A 21,330-nucleotide genomic window follows, 5' to 3' on the forward strand; every position below is an offset into this window, starting at 1 on the left:
AGCTTTTTTTGGGGAGTGTTTCATGTCAGGCTTGCATGCCATTTCCTGATTATTGTTCAGACATATTGTTCACGCCACACTCAAGCTGTTATTGTGCTGGGGGATTGTTCCTGCTCATTGTGTTTGCCATGAGCTTCCAGCAACAAATATTTCCTCTGTGGATAAATTAGGGCAAGGCTTTGCTGAGTGGTTTTGTCCATTCTGGTCTGAAATTGGCTTTTCCACCTCAGGAGTGAGGTGCCTCTGCCCATCTGCTTCATCGCATTCCCACCTCTGTGACCTGGCAAAGAGTGGGATACAGAGCCTTGTCAAAGATTTCTAAACATTTCTTGTAACAGCTACTCTGAGGGGGAAAAGCTGCCACCTGCCTCAAGTAAATGCACCTTTAATTTGCCAGCTGCAGTGAAATGAAGAGTCAGACTCAAACAGGCCCCACATGTCAGGTGAACAACTGTAGATTAATGAAAGGTATTAATGAAATAACCACACTTCAAACTAGATGGGTTTGTAATACAAAACAAGGCAGGACTGTGGAAGCCAAGAAAAAGCAATCAGGAGGCATAAAATACCAGATATTTCAGATGTTGAGGTTTAAATTTGAGGGCTATGGAGATGAGCAGGTTCAGGCCATGTTGCAGAGGAGCACCAGGGAAAATGAGGCTGGAGTAAAAGAAGATGGAACATATCAGGAGAAACTGGATAAAGTTACAGCTTGGGGTTTCTGGAAAAAACAGGAAAAATCTGAAAACCAAATGGCAGCTCTACAGGTTGGAATGAAACCATTTCAACAATGTGTTCTAGATTTTTTGCTCACATCCAGAAATAAGTGTGGAAGGTGTAGTCCAGGAGGCTGCAGCGTGATTGGAGAAGCTCAGTTCTCAGTTTTGGTCCTTTGGTTAAGAATTTTATTGGCAAATTCCAACTACTTGGCTGCCAAAATTGGGAGTATCTGAGCAACCTGAATTCTGAGCTTGGATGGAAACCCAGGGGTCTGAGTAAGGGTGTTAGTAAAGGTGCTGCCAGTGCAGGGAGAACTTCATCCAGATTATTTCCTGATTTTTGCTGAGACATTCCTAGCTCTGCAGAAAGTGCTTTGGAATGGGGCAGCTCTACCCAGCTGGCACTAGAACAAAACTCTCTTTTGTAGTCATTTAACAGCAGAGAAATAAAATTGAAGTTCCTGTTTCAACATTTGCTGAGGAGAGATTTATCTTATGTTCATTCATTATTCACCATAAAGATAAAAGACACTTAGTGCTGTTAGACTGGTTGGTGGTTATGATTGATTAACCCAGCAGATGGAAGAGAAAGAAATGTGGGTTTTAATAAAATGTGCTTGTATAATGTGCATATATAAAATTATAGAGTATATTTTTATAATATTATCATGATATTATATATGAGATATTTCAGGTTTTTCTGTAAACACTTATTTTATATATGTGTATATATATCAGGAAAATATTTCTGTCAGGAGACAGAGAACAGAAGGATTGGTTTGAATTTGTATTTTTTCATCCTTTTGATTTTATAATTTTCAAATTCTGCAGCTGTTACTTTCCCCCCCTTATTACATGAGATAACCACACACCAGCTCTTCAGCACATCCAATGAGCCAAGAGAAAAATCCCATGAAAAGAAAAGAAAATTAAAGGGGAAAAATAGTTGGAGTGTTTGTGGGAAATGGATTTGTAGAAAATTCTTAAAACTTGATAGAAGATTCACATAGTGTGTATCTGTATGTAAACTTTGAGATAAGAAATGCTGACTTAGAAATGCCATGGACTAGGACAGACATTGTTGAGAGAGAAATGGAACTGGAAACAAGTTTCAAAGGATGGTTTTGTAAAAAAGACTGGATACTTTGGAGAAACAGAACTATGAAAGATGTATTGTAGCAGGACTCATGAGGGGTAATTTTACATTATTGGCTTTAAGGCATTTGTAGTATGGTGTGGTAAAACCTGATAGGCCAAGAAAGGTTTATATTGTTTTGTAATTAGGAAATAGTTGGGTTTTGATTGTGATGGTGTGAATTGTAACACTTGTTGAGAATTTTCTACAAATCCATTCCCCACAGTGTTTGGGTGAGACATAACTCCAGGCTGCAGAGGTGGCAGGGAGTGAATTCCATCAGGATCACTGGCTCATTTTGTGAGACTCAAATTCCATAACTTTTTAAACGTGACTGAGATCTTTGTTTGCTGCCCATCCCATCTGGGCGCTCTGCTTTCCAACCCCCCAAACCCACTAATTTCCCTTCCCTTTCTCGCTCTCTCTGGCAGGTCAGTTCCACTTAGCATGTTAAGGACTGTCATTAAGTCACATTAGTTTCTTTTTTGCCCCTCTCCAACCCGGCCCACGTCCTGCCCATCCTGCGCTTCCCACGGCCGGCGGCGACGCCCCGCTCCAGGTACTCCGAGCTTCGTAGGATCTCCACGTGTACAGAAGTGTCCAGCTCAGCTCCTCCAGATCCTTGTACAGTGTCTGGAACATCCCCACCTCAGTAAGGATGATAGGGAGTCTGCCACTCCGAATTCCACCACCCCTTGGCGCTGCTTAGGTTGGGGCTTCTCCACTCAGAGTGATGCTTTTGTTTTTTTTTTTTTTCCGAGTCCTCCGTTGGCATCGGTAATTCCCGACTTCTGGCATCAAGGAATTAATTACTCAATGACCAAGTGCCATCAAAGGCAGGTGATTGTGCTCTGTCATGACTGATTTCCTGTATAATATACATATTATTTTATATTTTTAGGGGATGAAAATGTGCTGCTATGTGGTTTAATTTTACTGCTTAACATTTTCAGAAGGAAATTTCCCCAAAGAACCATTTGTAATATCCTGATTAAAAAAAAAAAAATCTTTGGACTGTATAAAATAACCTTTATTGCAGTACCTGGTAAAGAACAAATGGGATGCAGAGAAATCTGTTAGTATAGACGTAGGGTTTGAAGTTTGGTAGTTCCATGAATTTATCTGTGTGACCTGTTTCAAAATTCAGCTCCTATTCCCTTGTAGTTCTCCCTGCAGTGGTGGGTTTTCCTGGAGTGGGACGGCTTAGCCACGTGTTTGTAAGAGATGTTCCCTAGGAGTTTTTGAAGGATTTCAGAATGCTGTGGAAATCTTGCCTTGGAAAATCTGACCAGCATCTCCCCCCTCCTCCTTTCCCCAGACAAGCCCTGATCTGTTCACACCGGAATTCAGATCCCAGAGGGAACAGTCCCCTACCAGAACAAAGGAAAATAAAATCCCCCAAACCCTTCCTTAGAAAAAATCCTAAAGGAGGTGAGAGTTGTACACTCGAACTGTCCTTTGCAGAACAAATTTGGGAATTTTTTTTGCTGGGATGTGAGGAGCACGTTTCCAGGGGAAGGGAATGTCTTTCTAAGCCATTATATCCACACATCCTGTGGAAGGTCCAGAGGGAAGGAAAAGCCTTCCCTGGATCTCTCAGACAGCAAATTTCCATCTTCCCAGCAAGGGGGCACTGGAATTGCTGTGGGAAGGTTCTGCTGGCAGGCAGAAGGTGCTGCTCCTCCTCTTCCTCCTCCTCCTCCTCCTCCTCCTCCTCCTCCTCCTCCTCCTCCTCCTCCTCCTCCTCCTCCTCCTCCTCCTGCCTCCCTCCCCATCTCCTGGGGCAGGTGGGACTCCAGGAAGCCGGGATTCCAGGAAGGCTCCAGGAAGCTGGAATTCCAGGAAAGCTCCAGCCGAGCATAGCCCTCTGGTCTTCTTTTGCAGACGTTTGCTCTTTTTTAATTTGAGACTGATTGGGATTGTTTTTTTAATTTCTGAATGTGTAGGTGTAGAACTCTTCAGTTCCTTAGAGCGTTTTGGAAGATTGTGAGTTGACTTTAGGTATTTTTTTCTACTGAAATTAGGGTGTTGCAAAGTAAGTTAAACTTAATTTAACTGGTTTTTGTTTTTTGTTTTTTGAGGTGTGTTTTTTTTTAATGTTGCACTATTTTGGGGGAGCATTTTGCTAAACATATTTAATGAAGTTGCAGATTTGCATGTATTTAATTTATTTTGTATTTTCCGAAGTTTTATATTTTCTTTCGTTACGTGCATGTGCACTGCCAGAAGAATGAACTGTGAACTTGCCATATGCAATCTTTAATAAAATCACTAACTCAGAACTCCTCTGTGCTATCTTACCAGCTGGTCAGAGCTGAGCTTTCTACTAGGAATTAATAATCCTCTTGTTTTGGTTCTAGGAAAAATCCCAAGCTTATTTGCTGTTGAAGATTTTTGTACTGTAGGCAAACTTTTTGTTGTGTCTCTCAGAGTTTGGTACGGAATTCTATTGTAAATGCAGCATTCATGACAACTAAAAGGTCTGGATTCCTCAAGGCATCACCAGGAATTTTTTGGGGGCGGTTCTGCCAGCTCCCTGCAGCTTGAGGGAGAAGTGAACTTGGACATCTCTTCCTCGTGCTGGTGCTGATCAGCCAGTCAGTGCCACCAGCAGCAAAACGACGAAGTTTCTCCAAGTTCCCTTTTACACCAACACTGCAGGAGGACTTTCAGCAGTGCCCCAAAGATGCCTTGGGCTAAAATCCTCAAAATTAAATACCCGAGATATCTGATAGTTGGAAATTACAAATTCTCACTTGAACATACTCTGCTTGTATCAATTTTTATTTTTGAAGCCTATTTTAATTAGGCAACTTCAGTTTGTACCGCGTGTTGTATATTCAACTTTTGTACCATTTCTAAGGCTTTCACATTTTATATCTGGAAAGGAAAACCACACATCTGCTCTGCAGAGATCAGACCCTGTCTCTTGCTGTTTCCTGACCCCATCTTCCTTTCTTTGCTCTTTGAGTGTTGTGTTCTATTTATTCCAGGCTCATTTTTAAAGTTGTGGTTTGTACAGCGCAAATGAAATTTCACATCAAAAAATGTCATGCATGGGACAAAGTGGGGTGGAAATACCATTCCCAAATGGAAAACGGATTTCAGATGGAACTAAAGTGCATATTGTTCTTTTTGCTAGTAATTGAAAAGTATTTCTGGCTCACTTGAGCTTCTCTTATTGATATGTTCAAATATCCTGTGTTTGTCCTTGAGTTTACGTTTCATCGACTTGTTTTCTGGAAAGCAAGGAAAGTTTTAAGCTTGGAAAGACCTTGGCTGATGCATTTTTAAGTTTTGTATTAAACTCAACAAGGGTGAGAGCTGGATTATCCTGAAGATGCTGAAAACTTAAAAATAAGTCACCAAAAAAATGTTGCTACAACAATTCGCGCCCACAGAGCCTTGAGTAGCTTTTCAGTTTCGCTTTATAAAGCCTAACGGACTAAGATGCACATTTGTCTGAAATCTTTATAAATTATAGGATCATGGAACAGTTTGCTTGGAAGGGATTTTATAGATCAGCTGATTGCACCCCTGCCAAGGCAGGGACACCTTCCACTGTCCCAGGCTGCTCCAAGCCCCATCCAGCCTGGCCTTGGACCCTTCCAGGGATCCAGGAGCAGCCACAGCTGCTCTGGGCACCCTGTGCCAGGGCCTGCCCACCCTCACAGGATTCCTTCCCAATATCCTGTCTAACCCTGCCCTAAGGCTGGAAAATAAACGAAATCAAGAATTCTAATTTGAGCACGGTTTTATTCTAAGAACTGTTCAAACAACGGCGACGCAGTTCCGAAGGAAAAGGGCTCACCAGATTCCCCTCGCTGGAGGAGAAATACCTCACATAACCATGCCTGAAGTACTCCTCCACGGGGGGAAACAGAGGGAAAGGAGTGGGCAGGATAATCTGGATCTCCCCTTGCTTTGGTTTTGTCCTCTGTGTGCCTGCAGGAGCCGTCCATCCGCTGTGCGGGATGGAGGCCCCCGGCCTGAGGCACTGCGTAGAGTTAGCCCTGTCTAGTTTGTAAAGTGTGTAACGTGTACTGCAGATGTGTATTCTCTGGGCTCTATGTATCTTTACAGTAGTGTTCCATTTAGGAGAAAAAAAAAGAGAAAAACAACAACAAAAAAAAAAGATAAATAAATGGTGGACACGTTTTGCTGGTAACAAGGGGAAATTTTTTTTTTTTTTTTTTTTGCCATTGCATCAAATGATGCTGAACTGTATTAAACTCTTGATAGCAGACCTGAACCCTCCTCCTCCCCCCAGCCCGTGGAGAGAAGTCTTTTATCTTCGTGCTGAAGTTCTGTCGGAGATGGATGGATACACTGGCAGACTGCATGATGTATCATTCGAAATCCGTTACAGTGGAAAATAAAACTGAACTGAACTCTGCCGTGTGGGCCTGGTGTGACACAGTGACAGCTCCCTGGGACAGGGACAGGGCTGAGGGCATGCCTGGAGCTGTGTCCGGGCATGTTTAGGGTGGGTGTCAGGGAAAGGCATGGGGTGCTGGCACTGCCCAGGCTCCCCAGGGAATGGGCACATTCCCAAGAGCTCCAGGAGGGTTTGGACAGCGCTCCCAGGGATGCTCAGGGTGGGATTTTGGGGTGTCTGTGCCGGGACAGGGGCTGGATCCATGATCCTGTGGGTCCCTCCCAGCTGTGGATGTTCCCAGATTCCATTCAGTGGAACCACACTCCAAAGCGGGCTGAGTCCCCACTGGATTTCAGCTTCCCTTCTGAACCTGTAGAAAAGAATTCACAAAATGATAAAATCCCAAACTGGTTTGGGTTGGAATGGACCTTAAAGCTCATCCCATTCCACCACTGCCATGGGCAGGGACTCCTTCCACTGTCCCAGGTTGCTCCAAGCTCTGTCCAATCTGGATTTGGACACTGACAGGGATCCAGGGGCACTAATTAAAAGGTTTGGGTGACTGGAGAATGAACACAGCAGAGTTTTAATTTTTTTTTAATAAATAATTTCATCCTCTGTACTACCTCTCCATGGATATATTTCTTCCTCCTCTTTTTCATTAGCCTGGAGGATGACAGGGAGACTCTTCCCTTGTGCATGTATTTCCATTTTTATAGGAATATTACACTCACTTTATGTAAAAGTTCGTGTGTCCCTGCCACTTCCCTAAAGTCATACTTGGGAGCTTTAGAAACAGCTTATTTCCAGTAATTATTACTCTGAGCATTTCACAATTAAATCATTACTTTTCTCCTCAGCAATGCAAATTCTGGGTGCTCCAAGGTTTCTGTAGGAATGGATTGCTCACTTCTTTTTTTTTTTTTTTTTTTTTTTTTTGCTGCTGAGTAGACTCGAATTATGTGGTTTTTGCACCATAAAAACATAAACAGACTTAGTCCAGTAAAATTTGGGGTCGATTGTTAAAAATGCTGAATAAATTTTGGATTGTGACAAATGTTGGTTTCAATGCATAAGAGGCACTTCCTCCCCCTCTGAGAAGCTCCTGCAGGATGAGGATGGCTCCACCTGGGTAAAAGAGGCTTTCCAGTGGAGATGGTTTATATTAAGGACAGCAGGTGGGAAGTCCAAACATTCCCCAAAAGTCCTGCAGAGGAAGGCAAACACTGCCGGGTGCCAGAGCTCCTTCCATGAGTCAAAAAATATTCACCCTTCAAGATCTCCTCGATAAAGCTCATGCCTGGAGGATGAACTCAATTAGAGAGCAGACTGCTTGCAAGTGTATCCCTACAATTTCGTTTTCGGAATGTGGGATTGCAGCTGTTAATTAACGCTATGAAAACAGCACTAATTACTGTATCCATTTCCAAGATCCACCTTTCGCAAGAGCGCAGGGAAAACAAAGGAATGGGAGTTGCATCCCTAGAAAAAGACCCACCGCAAGGCTGCCGCTGATTCAAACACTTAGCTCAAACTGAAACACTTTAAATTTACTTTCCAGCAGAGCCGATCCCCAGGGAAGCTGCATTTATCCTAAAATGAGGATATTCGGTAGTTCGGGATCCGGATCCCTGATGCTCACCTTGATGCGCTCTGATGGAAAACAGATGCGCGGGTCCCGGGATGGCGGTGTCGGGGGGTTTCAGCTCCAGGGACCCCCGGGGGGGTTGGGGAGCCTTCCTCTCTCCCCGCAGGTGTCGGGGTCCCGCCCTGCCCGCAGGTGCCACCGCCCCGGGGGCGGGCACGGCGTGTCCGAGCCGCCGCTCCGCCCCGGCGCCTCCTGCGCCCGCTCCGCCCGCACGGCCGGGGCGAACACCGCGCTGTCCTGCTGTCCTGCTGCTCCCTGTCCTGCTGTCCCCGTGTCCCGTGTCCCAGCACGGAGGGTGAGTGCGGGGAAGGGCCCGGGAGGGGAGCGCGGAGCGGGGCGGGCTCGGGGCTCGGGGTCCCGCTCCGCCGCCCCCGCTGATGCTGAGCCGCGTCCCTGCCCCGGCGGCGGCGGGCACAGCGAGGTGGCACCGGAGTCCCGGTGTCCCCAGCCACACGGGGACTGGGAGGTGGCACTGGAACCAGGGAGTCCCCAGCTCCCGGGGAGTGGGAGGTGGCACCGGAGTCCGGGTGTCCTTAGCCACACCAGGACTGGTAGGTGCCACCAAAATCTGGGTCTCCCCAGCCCCACCGGAGGGCAAAGTGGCACCAAAATCTGGGTGTCCCCAGCTCCCGGGGAGTGGGAGGTGGCACTGAAATCAGGGTGTTTCCAGCCCCCTCGGGGAGCAAGAGGTAGCACCAAAATCAGGGCGTCCTCAGCCCCACTGGAGGGCAAAGTGGCACCAAAATCTGGGTGGCCTCAGTCCCATCAGAGCACGAAATGGCACCAAAATCTGGGTGTCCCCAGCTCCCGGGGAGTGGGAGGTGGCACTGAAATCAGGATGTCTCCAGCCCCAGTGGTTTGGGGAGTGGGAGGTGACACCAAAAGGGGGTGTCCCCAGGTTTTGGGGAACGGGAGGGAGCACCAAAATCAGCATGTCAGCAGCTCTGGTGGTTGCGGGGAGAAGGAGGTGGCACTGAAAACAGGTGTCCAACCCTGGCAGTCTTGGGGAGCAGATTGTGGCACCTGAATGAAGTTGTCCCCAGCCACACAGCAAGCAGGAGGTGTCACCAAAGCCAGGGTGTCCCCAGCAGCTGTGGCACTGGCAGGAAGGAGCCGGGCTGTGGGAAGCGCTGGGTGTGCAGCGTCAAGTGCCTGGGACCCAGTTCACAGCCTGTGTTTAACAGGTCCCTTGTAAAAGTGCAGTTATTACACATCTCCTGATGATTATAGAGCTGTAAAAAGAACTGGGCTCCGTGTTCCACAGGTGTGGACGCCAACCTCGGGCTCTTTAGCAGTGGGGCTTCACCGTAGGAAGTGACAGAACACCATAAAAATGTACTTAGAGCAGCAAAAGCTGTGAGTGAAAAATACAAGCTGCCCACCATGAAGCCTGCAGAGGGATTTTGGATAAGGGCCTGGAGTGGCAGGATGAAGGGGAAGGGCTTCTCACTGCCAGAGGGCAGGGATGGATGGGATTTTGGGAAGGAATTCCTGGCTGGGAGGGTGGGCAGGCCCTGGCACAGAGTGCCCAGAGAAGCTGGGGCTGCCCTGGATCCCTGGAAGGGTCCAAGGCCAGGCTGGAGCAGCCTGGGATAATGGAAGGTGTCCTGCCCATGGCAGGGGGTGGACTGGGATGTGTTTAAGGTCCCACCAACCCAAACCATCCCGTGATCCTATAAAAGCACAGGGGCAGGTGCTGGGGTGACTCTGGCAGCTTGGAAAAGTGGTGTTTTTCTTTAGAATGGACACAGACTTCAGGTCCCTATTCCCTACATCCTGGTGCATATCCTTGTGCTGAATCAGGCTGTAAATCCCTTGGAACAGCACCCAGCACTGGTGTGGGGGACTGTGAGGACCGTGGGCGCTGAGGGCTCGGTTCTGCACGAGGCCCCGGGTGCCCTGCTGATGCAGGGAGTGAAAACAGTTCTGAAAACACGTGGTTCACGCAGATAGAGCTGGTTTGCAAGACCCAGCTGGTTGATTCCTGAGGGCAGCCTCGGGAAGGTGGGATTGTGTGATTCCCCATCTGTCGGAGGGAAAGGCAGCGAGCCGCCAAGGCAGAGATCAGAGCAGCTTGCAGAGCCACGTGCTGCAGCCCCCTCCAGAAATGCCGTGCTGGTAATCCCAGATGCTCAGAGAATGAGTCAAGTTTCTCTCCCTCAATCAGCATGTTTTTGTTTAAAATCATAAAATATTAAGTGTTGGGATCTCTGTTTCTCAGGTCAGTTTTGAACCTCTAAGTTTTCAAGCTTCCTCTGTGACTTTGAACCTCCCCGTTGTCGCTCCTCTGCTTGGATGAGTTTCTAAGAAAAGGCCAAAAAGATTAAAATGTTTGTGATGACAGAGAATAAAGTGTGAGAACACAAAGATCAGCTCAGAGAAGGGGAATTCAGAGCTGCCTGTCCCTGTTTTGTGTGTCCCCTTGCCCAGCCAGGCCCTGTACCTGCAGCGCAGGTGAATTCCAGAGGTAATTGCAGAGGGATGTTTTATGGCGCGGAGCAGGGGAGTTGTCCAGGTTGTTCCACAGCTTGGTGATTCATCAACCTTTGCATGGTGATATTTTACTCTTCAGTCAGCCCACAATTAACTCCCTTACCAGAGCTCCCCCTCTCCCGCCGTGCCTTCCTTGCTTTAAGCCAATTAGTGCTTCCCAGCGTGATAATTGCTCTGCTCCCGCCAGTGCCATCCTCTCAGTGACATCCCTTCCCGAGGGATAATCTGCAGCCTTTAGCCTCAGCCTGGCTCTGCAGGGCTCTCTCTGAGCTTTGACATCTGGGTGATGCTGGCTGTCAGGAGCAGGAGATCCATAATCGGCTTACACGGGATGGATCCCGCCTGCTGATCCTCTTGCGATCTATTCCCTTTGTCTGGCAGGAGGAGGAGGAGGGAAAGCACGGCCAAGGTGCGGGAGATGTGGTCTCTAGGTCAGGGAGGTCATTTCCATTGGCACCCTGAGGTACTGCAAGGAAAATAATCCCATTTTTTTCCTTTTTCTGTGCCCTTGAGAGCTCTGTAGGAGAGACACCCGTGCCTTGTTAGCTCAAGGTTGAGGCAGGCTATCCCAATCTCTTCCTGCCTGGTTTTCCATTTTCCCAAGTTTCAGTTGTGGGAGAAGAAAGAGGGAGTATTTCCTTTTATCCTCTTTGTGTGATTGTGGTAGTTACGTAGGAGAACCCTGTCCAGAACCAGGAGTTACAAACTCCGAAGTCCCCAGGTGGAAGATTCCCAACCCATGGAAGATTCCCTTCCCATGGCAGGGGCTTGCAACAAGATGAGCTTTAAGGTCCCTTCCAACCCAAACCCATTCTGTGATTAAAAATTTTTAAAAATAATAATTTTGCTGCACGAAGTCTGATACTTCTGAAAATTCCCCTCTTTATTTTTTTTTTTTCCTCAATAGTTTAATTCCTTTCCTCAGATCTATTGGCTTGATCTTGTGGACTCAAAGGAAAGGAATGTTCGGTTATTCCTGTGTGTGCCTCAAAGGCCTCCTGGATGAGCTGCATGTCCAACAGCTCAGAAGTGGTGAAAAGGCACCTTTGATAGTTCCATGCCAATGAACTTCAGAAGGAATTTCAGGTGGCAGCTTTCCTGAGGGATTGAGGCGGATTGAGTGATGCATGAGATGCTGGCGGGGATTTTTCCAGTAATTGCTGGGAGAACCTTTTAGCCTAAATAAGGAGGTTTCACCTGGGCTTTGCCAGTGATTTCAGCAATGTTTGATCCTAGGATGGTCATTCCAAGGGCCAGGTGCTGGAGGCCAGCTTGGACAGGGCTTGGAGCAGCCTGGGACAGTGGAAGGTGTCCCTGCCATGGCAGGGGGTGCAGTGGGGTTAGTTTAAGGTCCCTCCCAACTCAAACCATCCTGGGATTTTGCCATTTTCATTGAAGGCTCAGGATAACTGTTGGCATTCCTTGTTTCCTTGCTGTGCCCATGAGTAGGAAGCACAAGCTACGATCCAACAAAATGAGATTGGGATTTCTTGCCTGAAGCCTGATGCTTTTTGATGTGCCTGGGTTGAACTACAGACTTTGGACCAAACTGGGGGTAAAATGGTTTTTATTTGGGTTTTGCTTTGATGTTCAAACAAATCTGAACTGTTGTGCGAAAGCTGCTTGGAATAAACTTACAAAGCCCATTGCTGATATCATCTTATGGGTCTGGAAACGGGGCAGTAAAGGATCAGAACCTGAGAGTTTGTGTTAAAAAACCCCCAAAGAATCATCCTGGAATGGTTTGGGTTGGAGGGCCCTTAAAGCTCATCCCAATCCCAGCAATTCTCCTGAGGCTTGTACAGGTGGCAGAGGCAGAACCCAGTCCTGCCCTCAGTGCTCGGCAGGGAAAATTGTGGTTTCTTAAATTCAGTGTTTCCACTCCCCAGCTCTCAATCCAGGGGAAGGCCCACCCCATCCTTATTTTCATCCTGCATTATCCTGCATTTTGTGTAACAGGAGTACATCTTAAAAAACAAAGTGGGAAGAGATCCCTGCAACAAGGGGGTGACAAATCAGGTGTATGAATAGATTGGACATTCTGCTTCTTCAAAATGTTGAAATAGAGTTGTTCTCACACTCTTAATTAGTTTTGCCCATAAATTAGTGTGTCTGTGAGAACAATTGTCTTTCCTATGTCAAAATGTCTGTGTTTTCCTATAAAGAAATGTGTTTTCCTTCCTTGTAGCCCAGTTACAAGATTATTTCCAAATGTTAGGGAAGCTAAGACTGAAATCCTTCAGCCTACATTGATTTATGTGGATGGAGAGTTAACAAGTTGCACTTAGGTTTAAGTGCAAGATACTGTAATTTTTGTCTGTCCTTTCAAATGTGTGAAACACCATCTTTAGTGGTATCACAACAATTCCTTCCATGGTGGCCCCATGGAACTTTTCACCCCTTCAACCCCTGCCAGAGTGCAGGGTTGGTGTTGGAATTATGGTTACTGAGAATTTTAGATTTTTTGTTTTGATAGGTATTGATTTTTAAGAGAATATTGTGTTTGATTTGAGGCTGTAGAGAAACCATTATTGAGAAAATTAACACATACATGTCTATTTTTAAAAGTTATCACCATAATTATCATAGTATTTATACCTGGTCTACTTCAGTGTATCTGACAGAGGTTTAACAAAGCTCTCAGAACAGTGTTCATAATTCAAACAGGAGGGGTTCTGTGGGAACCCTGGCTGCTGGGAATTTCAGATTTCTGTGCTGCCAGGCACTGACCCCAGGAGAGCTCTGCACTGACCTGAGGCCGTGGAGAAGCTTCCAAAATGGAATGCCAGAACTGGGATTGTGGCTGTGGAGTTTGGGTAGAAGTGTGTGATACCACAGGGTGGAAACTCAGAGTTTAAGGGTTTAGAATATAGTGATAAATCTAGAGCAAGATGCAGGGTTTGGGGTGGAGGTTGGTCCTTCTGCTTCACCTTCTTCTCCTTCTTCTCCACGGGTTTGGGTGGTTTGTGTAATTGGATAAAAAGTCCACATTGTGGGCATGGGTGGTTGGTTATTGGGTTAAAAGTGAAAAGAATTGAGGTGTCATTTCTTAATTGGACAATTTATCCTTAAAAGGCCTTGGAGAGAGAGACACACAGCTCCATTTTTAGTTTCTTAGAGTGAAGTGCTGCAGAACTCAGGGTTTGTGAGACTGTGACAGAGATAAGAACTAATAAACATCTGAGTCCCAACAAGAAATACCCTCTCACACATTTACCAAAAAAAAGCCCCAAAGAATCCAGGCAGGCTGAAGCTGTTTGGGGTTGGAAGGAGCTGCCATCCCAGCCTGGCTCCTCCAGGAGCTGCCTCTGGCTCTGGAGAGTTCCTGGTGCTCCAGGGCTCTTTTCCACCCTCCCTTCCTCACCTCCCCACCAGGGCCACTCAGAAGCAGCAAGGCAGACACCAGATAATCTCCCAGCCCTGGGGATGTGCCCTGGAGGGTGGTGATTACCTGCTCAGGAGTCTAAACACGCAGATGGGAGCACTTAGCACTTAGCGTCATCTAATCCTTTTTTTTTTTTTTTTTTTTTTGGGAAAAATGCTGCCCCAGTTTTGTCCTGATGTGAAGAAACCTGTTGTGGCAAATTGCACTAATTCAGAGCTCGGCTTAGCAGACTGAAATGGATCTAAAAGCTTAGAGAGAAGCACAGCCAGGGGGCTCGTGTGCCTCCAGAGCGCCTCAAACCTTGTTTTCAGGGGCTGGTTGGGTTTAAATGTCATTTAAGGCTGGGCTTGGGGCGTTTTGGTGCTTGGGATGTGAAGAGGTTTCATGGGGTGAATGTGGAGGCTTGGGGACTGTGGCTGCTCCTTCTGCAGCTAAGAAAATCCATTTTATGGAATATCTAGAGCTGGGAGGGACCCACAGGATCGTGGATCCAGCCCCTGGTCCTGCACAGACACCCCAAAATCCCACCCTGAGCATCCCTGGAGCAGTGTCCAAACCCTCCTGGAGCTCTTGGGAATGTGCCCATTCCCTGGGGAGCCTGGGCAGTGCCAGCACCCTCTGGGGGAGAACCTTGCCCTAAAATCCACCCTGAATCTGCCCTGGCTGCTCCCTGGGTCACGAGATGGGAGCTGGCCCTCAGGAGGAGGCTCCAGGCTGGGGTGAGTCTCTGTCCTCTCAGTCTTTTCCCCAGGCTCTTTGTGTTTAGTCTGATAACATTCCAAATCCACAGCACAGAAGGGAAAAATTCTTTCTGTTTCAGGAAGGACTTTTGCTGTGGGTTTTTAATGGTTTTTTATGGCTTTTCCTTGGCTTTTCCTTTCAGAGCATCAGGTGCATGCTCAGGTCCCAGCACTGTTTGCAGGCTGGGATCATCCTTTTCCCCTTGGAAGTTCACTGTCCCCATCTGTTGTGCCCGGCTGGAGAAATGAAACATCTTCCCCGGCTCATCCTTGTTCCTGTAATTCCCACCTTGGACTCTGTGGGATAATCCCCTCCTTGGCTGTTTCATTAGCAGCGGCTGGATCCCAGCTGTCCAGGAAAACGTGGCTGCTCCAAACCTGGAGTTTGCTCCCAGGGCAGCTCCTGTGCCCATCCTTTAAAACCAAGCCCACACATCAAAACCCCAAAAATTGAGATTACAGTGGTACCTCCCTCTTTGGGAAGCTTCAGGGCAGCTCATCTGCCTCACGTGGATGTAGAGTCAAACCAGAGGGTGTTTATATAAATACATAAAAATTAATTTCAAGTTTATGAATAAGACCCAGCAGCAGAGATTCTGCAGAAGTCAAGGAAGGAGAATGTCCAAGCAAACCCAGGAGATCCTGGCACTGCAGCTGCTCCTCTGGGATATCAGTTTTTGGGGCTGGGGAATCTCCCGTGCAGAGCTAATTCCAGCCTGGGGCTGCTTTCTGTTCCTCATAATTATTTTATTTTTCTGAGATTCTTGCGACACTGCCTGATATCAATCTAGTCTGATAACATTGAAAATCCACAGCACAGAGGGGAAAAATTCTTTCTGTTTCAGGAAGGACTTTTGCTATGGGTTTTTATGTTTCATTTTCTTGTTTCTTTATTTCAGCTTTTATTTATTTGTGTGTATATATATATATATATAAATGAATTGTCTCTATAACATTTCAGAATTTTCTATTTAGCTTCATTTCTTCAAATGAAGAAACAGAAATTCCTATCTTTCCTTTCCTTCCCTGTAATAATTCTCACATTTGGAGAGATTTGTGAAACCATGGCTAAAAAATTAACCCTGGCACCAATGATCTCTAGTGGAGAAAAATTTAAAATAGATGTTTCTAAAATTCATGATATCAAAGAGCTGCAGATTTACAGCTGATCTGCACAGACTTGAAAATCTCTTTTCTGTGAAGCAATAAGAGAAGTTAATAATTACAGTCTAATTAGACCAGGAGAGTGATGTGTGGAGCCAGGTAGGATTTCTCCTCCACTGGTTACAGGAAATGAGAGATTTGGGGTGCAGGGCTGTGAGTGTCCTTTGACCTGCACTCTCTACTACAGGTGGACAAAATACTCGGAGTAGTGAGGTTTTGGTGGAACCATCCTGCTCATTTAGCTGAAATCTGCTTTTTTTTTCCTTTAGGAGGCAGAGGTGAAGGGCTGTCATTGCCTCCTGAGTGCCCCAGGCTCTGTGAACTCTGTGCTAAATCAAACTGGAATTTGGGGCATTCACCACCCGGGAGTGGCCAGGGCTGGAAGGAACCTTAAAGATGATCCCATCCCAGCCCTGCCATGGGCAGGGACACCTCCTGATGCCTCAGGTTCAGCTTTTCCATGTTTCAGGCTCTGTGCTGCTTTGGTGTGCAGTTCTGAGCTTCACATGAAGGGTTGCTGAGCTCTGTGCACAGAGCAGGGACACAAAACAATTCCTGCTCCAGCTGGGCACCAAGGACAAATGATCCCAATGCCAGCCCAGGAGCACAAAGCCCGTGGGCTGCAGAGAGAAAAACAAGCAGGGTGGGACTGCAGGGGCTGCAGTGGGGTTGGCCACTGAACTGCAATGTGCACATGGAGCAGAGCTGAGCCCAGGGAGAGACCCCGGCAGCGCTCGTGCATTTTGGGGCCATTTGGGTTCATCCTGGGGGCAGCCCTGGCTGGGCTCTGCTGCTGCCCGAGGTGCAGCCATGGAGGAGATCCTTGGATCAATCCCTGCTTTATTCTGGAGCTCTGTCTGGTCTCTGTTCTAGGTCAGCCTTTACAAGGCATCACTTCCCCATCCCAGGCTGCTCCAGCCTGGCCTTGGGCACTTCCAGGGATCCAGGGGCAGCCACAGCTGCCCTGGGAATTCCATCCAGCCAGGAATTCTTTCCCCATCTCCCATCCATCCCTGCTCTCTGGCAGTGGAAGCCATTCCCTGGCTCCTGTCCCTCCATCCCATGGAAATCGTCTCTCTCCATCTTTCCTGCAGCTCCTTCAGGTGCTGGGAGGCCACAGTGAGGTCACCCCAAAGCTTCTCCTCTCCAGGCTGAGCATTCCCAACTCCCTCAGCCTTTCCTCGTGGGAGATGTGCAGGATGGTCCTTGTGGATCCCTTCCAAGTCAGGATACTGTAACCAAACAGAGGAAATTTTCAAAACCAGGGCACAGCAGTTTACATTATTTGTGGATTTGTCTTGTAGAGAATCAAACCACAGCTCCTTTGTTTTCATTGTTTCTGTCCCTTTGTGTCCCTCCTTGCCAGCTGCAGTCACTCCTGGCTGTGGCCTCGATTGTTCTGAACCAACTCCTCACATTTATTTATCCCTCCCACCCACCTGCCAGCACTGGGAGCCTCAGCTCCCGAGCTATAGTGAATTCCCCAGGGAATGCTGGAGCAGCCTTGACTCCCTTTCCTGACCAGCCCTGACTCAGAAATGCCCTGGTGCTTTGACAAATGGTGGCTGGCTGGTGGCAAACTATTGTTTGCTGTGGTTTGAAGCCACGTTTCAGAGGTAGAGAAAAATATATCACTTAAAATTCCCAGCAGAGGAGGAAAGGCCTTTGTTCACCTATTTCAGTGCCACGGGATTTATTTTCCCCTGGCAGAACTTGGTGAGCCCACCGAGAGCAAGCTCTAAAAAAGGGTAATAATGAGATGTGGATTTTTGATACAGGGAAGTTTCTTTCCTCTTCTTCTTTTTACCAAAAGGTACACAGGGTAACTGAAGTCACATCAGATACTATAAATGCATTTTTGCTGGGTTATGTAACAAATGAAAGGAGCAGAATTTGTCTTTCTGCATCAGAATTTGGTTCTGTGCATCGACTGGAGCCAGCTGGGACAGCAGATCTGATCTGATCAAAGGCATTTTCCACTTCATTTCCATACCTTATCATGCCTTCCTCAGCAATAAAACCTGAGGATTTGGTCTTTCCAAAGAGGGCTTTTACTCAGGGAATGGTCGGGCATTGATGTGCTGGTGGGAGAGGATGAGAGATTGCCTTTGCATCACTTATTAAACTGCCTTTGCTCTTTTTTTATTTTAAATATCTTTTTTTAAGTGCCTTCTGCAATGGGATATTTTTGTCCCATAATAACTGATCACCTGAACCTTTGGCTTTGTATTTAGGCTACTCTTGGGTTTTCAAACCTCAAACTCCCTTCCTTGCAAAAGGCCTTTCAAGGCTTCAGGAATTGCAGCTGTAGGGTGGGACGGTGCCTCCCCAGAAGCTGGATGACAGAGCAGCCCTGGGATTGAAAGGAGCCGTGTTTTCCCTTCTTTTGCAAAAAGCCCAGGGCAAACAGCAGCTCCTCTGATGCCTGAATTCCATGAAAAAATACCCCAAGAGCTGCAGCGTGGCTCAGGTTTTAACCTCAGGTCAGCAGCTGGAGTCAGAGCTCTGTAAAATCCGTGCAGGAATATCCCAGGAGTGGGAGCAGAGAGCCAGCAAGGACCAGGGCCACTTGGAGCTGGTTTTAGGGTTGTTCTGCCTTGAAAAATCCTGTCCCGTGGTGTCCAAACCCCAGAAAATGTCACTGGACACGTGAATTTATTGATGAAGACACTTTGTGTGCCAGGGGAAGCACAATTGGGGACAAGCTGGGATTTGAAGGCTGGGTGGTGTCATTGATGGAGACAGGGAATCAGAATCCAAATTTATTGTGCACTACCAATGCTGATACACTGTTTGGGGAGATGGTAATGGTCACTGCAATGACTGGGTTAAAATCACACACACAAACTTGTGCATTTGAAACATCTCTTGCTTGCAGAGTTTAATGATTTTTTTTTTTTCTGGCAAACCAGTCTGGTTTAATCTTAGTGTGATCTTGATCTAATTCTCCAAGTTCTGTTTGCTCTTGCCAAGGCATTTTTTCTGTTAAATCTCTGATGTTGACCAGGTCCAAAGTCCATCATCTCTCTCGTGTATCCCAATATCCCACCAGAGTGGAACAGATATTATACTCAATTTTTGCATAAATTTTAAACCATTTTTCACTCTATAGACACAGACATGTATTTACAGTTGGAGCTGCTTCTCAGGGTTGTTCTGCCTAGGGAAAAAAGTCCCAAGGTGTCCCATGGTATCCAAACAGCAGAAAATGTCCTTGGACAAAGGAATTTATTGATGAACACCCTTTGTGTGCCAGGGGAGGCACAATTAGGGACAACCCTGGGATTCTGAAGGCTGGGTGGATGCACTGTGGACAGCCCAGAGGTGCCCTGCAGATGGTTTTTTTGGTATCATTTTTTTGGGATGAGAAAGAGTTTCCTCTCCTTTCTTTGCTTGGAGCAGCCCTGCTTTAATTCTGGGACAGCTCTGAGAGGAGAATTGGGGAATGAGGGGGAAAATTGGCTTTGGGGTCTTGGGAAGGACCAAGTGGGGTTGTTCCAGTTTGTTATCAGGTTGTGTTTAATCCAAAATCCAGGATATTTCAGGATCTATTTGAGTAATCACTCAGACTTGTGGTACAAAATATTGCCAATCTGCTTTTTATCTGATTTTATGAATGGTGGTAGAACTCCACCTGGCTACTTTAATTGTGGCGTTCTGTGGATGCTTGGTGACTTTTCAAAATAGATAATGCCATTTCTAGGGCTTGGGAATTTTAAACCCATAGCCCCATTTTCTTTAATATTGCCAAAAATGTGGTGTTGCCTCTGTGAGGAGGAGAAAATCCAATTTGTAACTCTCTGCCCACAGAAAGTTTCCTTTATTCTGTGTGGATAGAAACCAGTTTTTTTCTTCTCAGTTAATACCCAGCTAAGCGCAAAGTACATATTTATTAAAAACAGAAAAAGTATATAAAAGCAGAAAAATATAAAAGAAATGTATAAAAATATATAAGTACATATTTATTAAAATATATAAAGCATATAAAATATAAAAGTATGTTATGTATTATATTAAATATATTATTTCTATATCTAATATAGATTTATTAGTAAATATTGTATATATTTATTAACAATATATTTCTCTGTGTGGCTTTGTGAGTGGTTTAACCACCACAGTGAATCAATTACACAATAAACTCTTCTGAGAAGAACGTTTAATTGCCAAAGGAATTTTTACTTGTGTGCTTAGCTGCCAAAATAAAGGGAGCCGAGATCTTCCCTGAATTGTCAGGATTGTCTTAACTGGTTAAATCCATGTTTACAGCCCTGCCTGTGGTTAACCACCCAAGATAAGATCATGGACTGTCTCCCTGCGCCTGTAACAGGTGAGGGGTTGATGCTGCAATTCACATTTAAATCGCTTTGTGCTTTGTTTTTTTTGTTTGGTTTTTTTTTTGGTTTTTTTTTGTTTTGTTTTGTTTTGTTGTTTTTTTTTTTTTTGTTTTTTTTTGTTTTTTTTTTGTTTTTCCTGTGACTTTGAGAGGGGTTTGCTGTGCCTGAGGAATGTTATCAGTTTATGAAGAGTTTCCCCAGATAATCCATTGTGGCTGGGGAGGGAATGCTTTGCCTTCCCTGCCACCGCTCTGCCCCGTTTTTCCTGCGGTGCTTCCCAAAAAAAAAAAGGCTGCAGTGGTTGGGGATAATGTGCTAAACCACATGTCCGGGCACATGCGGGAGGTGAAACCTGAAACTTGGCACTTCAGACACTTTTAAAGTCAACACAGCTAAAAGCAGCCACAGCACAAATCCTGAGCTGTTCCTCTTAGTTATACAGAAAAGCAGGAAAAAAAAATCCTTTCAAGCCCTGCTTTCAGCCCAGGTGTTGCTGTAAAGCTGCTTCAGTTTTCTCTGGAATGATCAGCTAAAAGTGAGATTTGAGGCTTTTGGGCTTTGCCACCAGGGTTGTGTTTTAGTGCTGCTGGTTTAACATCAGAGCAATCCCTGAATTCATTCCCCAATTCTCCTCTCTGCCCCAAGCAAGGAAAGGAGAGGAAACTCTTCCTCCTCCCTCTGTGCTGCCAAAAAAAAAATCATCTGCAGGGCACCTCTGGGCTGTCCACAGTGCATCCACCCAGCCTTCAAAATCCCTAATTGTGCCTCCCCTGGCACACAAAGGGTGTTCATCAATAAATTCCTTTGTCCAAGGATGTTTTCTGCTGTTTAGACACCACAGGACAGGATTTTTTTTTTTTCCCTAGGCAGAACGACCCTGAGAAGCAGCTCCAACTGTAAATACATGTCTGTGTCTATAGATTGGAAAATGGTTTAAAATGTAGGTAAAAATTGAGTGTAAAATCTGTTCCACTCTGGTGGGATATTGGGATACACGAGAGAGATGATGGACTTTGGAGCTGGTCAACATCAGAGATTTAACAGAAAAAATGCCTTGGCAAGAGCAAACAGAACTTGGAGAATTAGATCAAGATCACAGTAAGATTAAACCAGACTGGTGTACCAGAAAAAAAAAAAAATCATTAAACTCTGCAAGCAAGAGATGTTTCAAATGCACAAGTTTGTGTGTGTGATTTTAACCCAGTCATTGCAGTGACCATTACCATCTCCCCAAACAGTGTATCAGCATTGGTAGTGCACAATAAATTTGGATTCTGATTCCCTGTCTCCATCACCGACACCACCCAGCCTTGAAATCCCAGGGTTGTCCC

General features: G+C 46.1%; 2 protein-coding genes across 3 annotated transcripts in view; both read left to right on the forward strand.

Annotated features, from left to right (window-relative positions):
- KIF5C (kinesin family member 5C) overlaps window positions 1–6,245 on the forward strand; it is a 76,583-nt gene extending 70,338 nt beyond the window's left edge. For both annotated transcript variants that reach the window (XM_064435317.1, XM_064435318.1), the window contains exon 26: window positions 2,286–6,245. The gene's annotated coding sequence lies outside the window, so the exon portion shown is untranslated. The remainder of the gene's footprint in view (window positions 1–2,285) is intronic.
- Window positions 6,246–8,065: 1,820 nt separating this feature from the next.
- LYPD6B (LY6/PLAUR domain containing 6B) overlaps window positions 8,066–21,330 on the forward strand; it is a 51,232-nt gene continuing 37,967 nt past the window's right edge. Inside the window, exon 1 of the mRNA XM_064435319.1 lies at window positions 8,066–8,175. The gene's annotated coding sequence lies outside the window, so the exon portion shown is untranslated. The remainder of the gene's footprint in view (window positions 8,176–21,330) is intronic.

Source organism: Passer domesticus, chromosome 10 (genome assembly GCF_036417665.1).
Source record: "Passer domesticus isolate bPasDom1 chromosome 10, bPasDom1.hap1, whole genome shotgun sequence".
NCBI lineage: Eukaryota > Metazoa > Chordata > Aves > Passeriformes > Passeridae > Passer > Passer domesticus.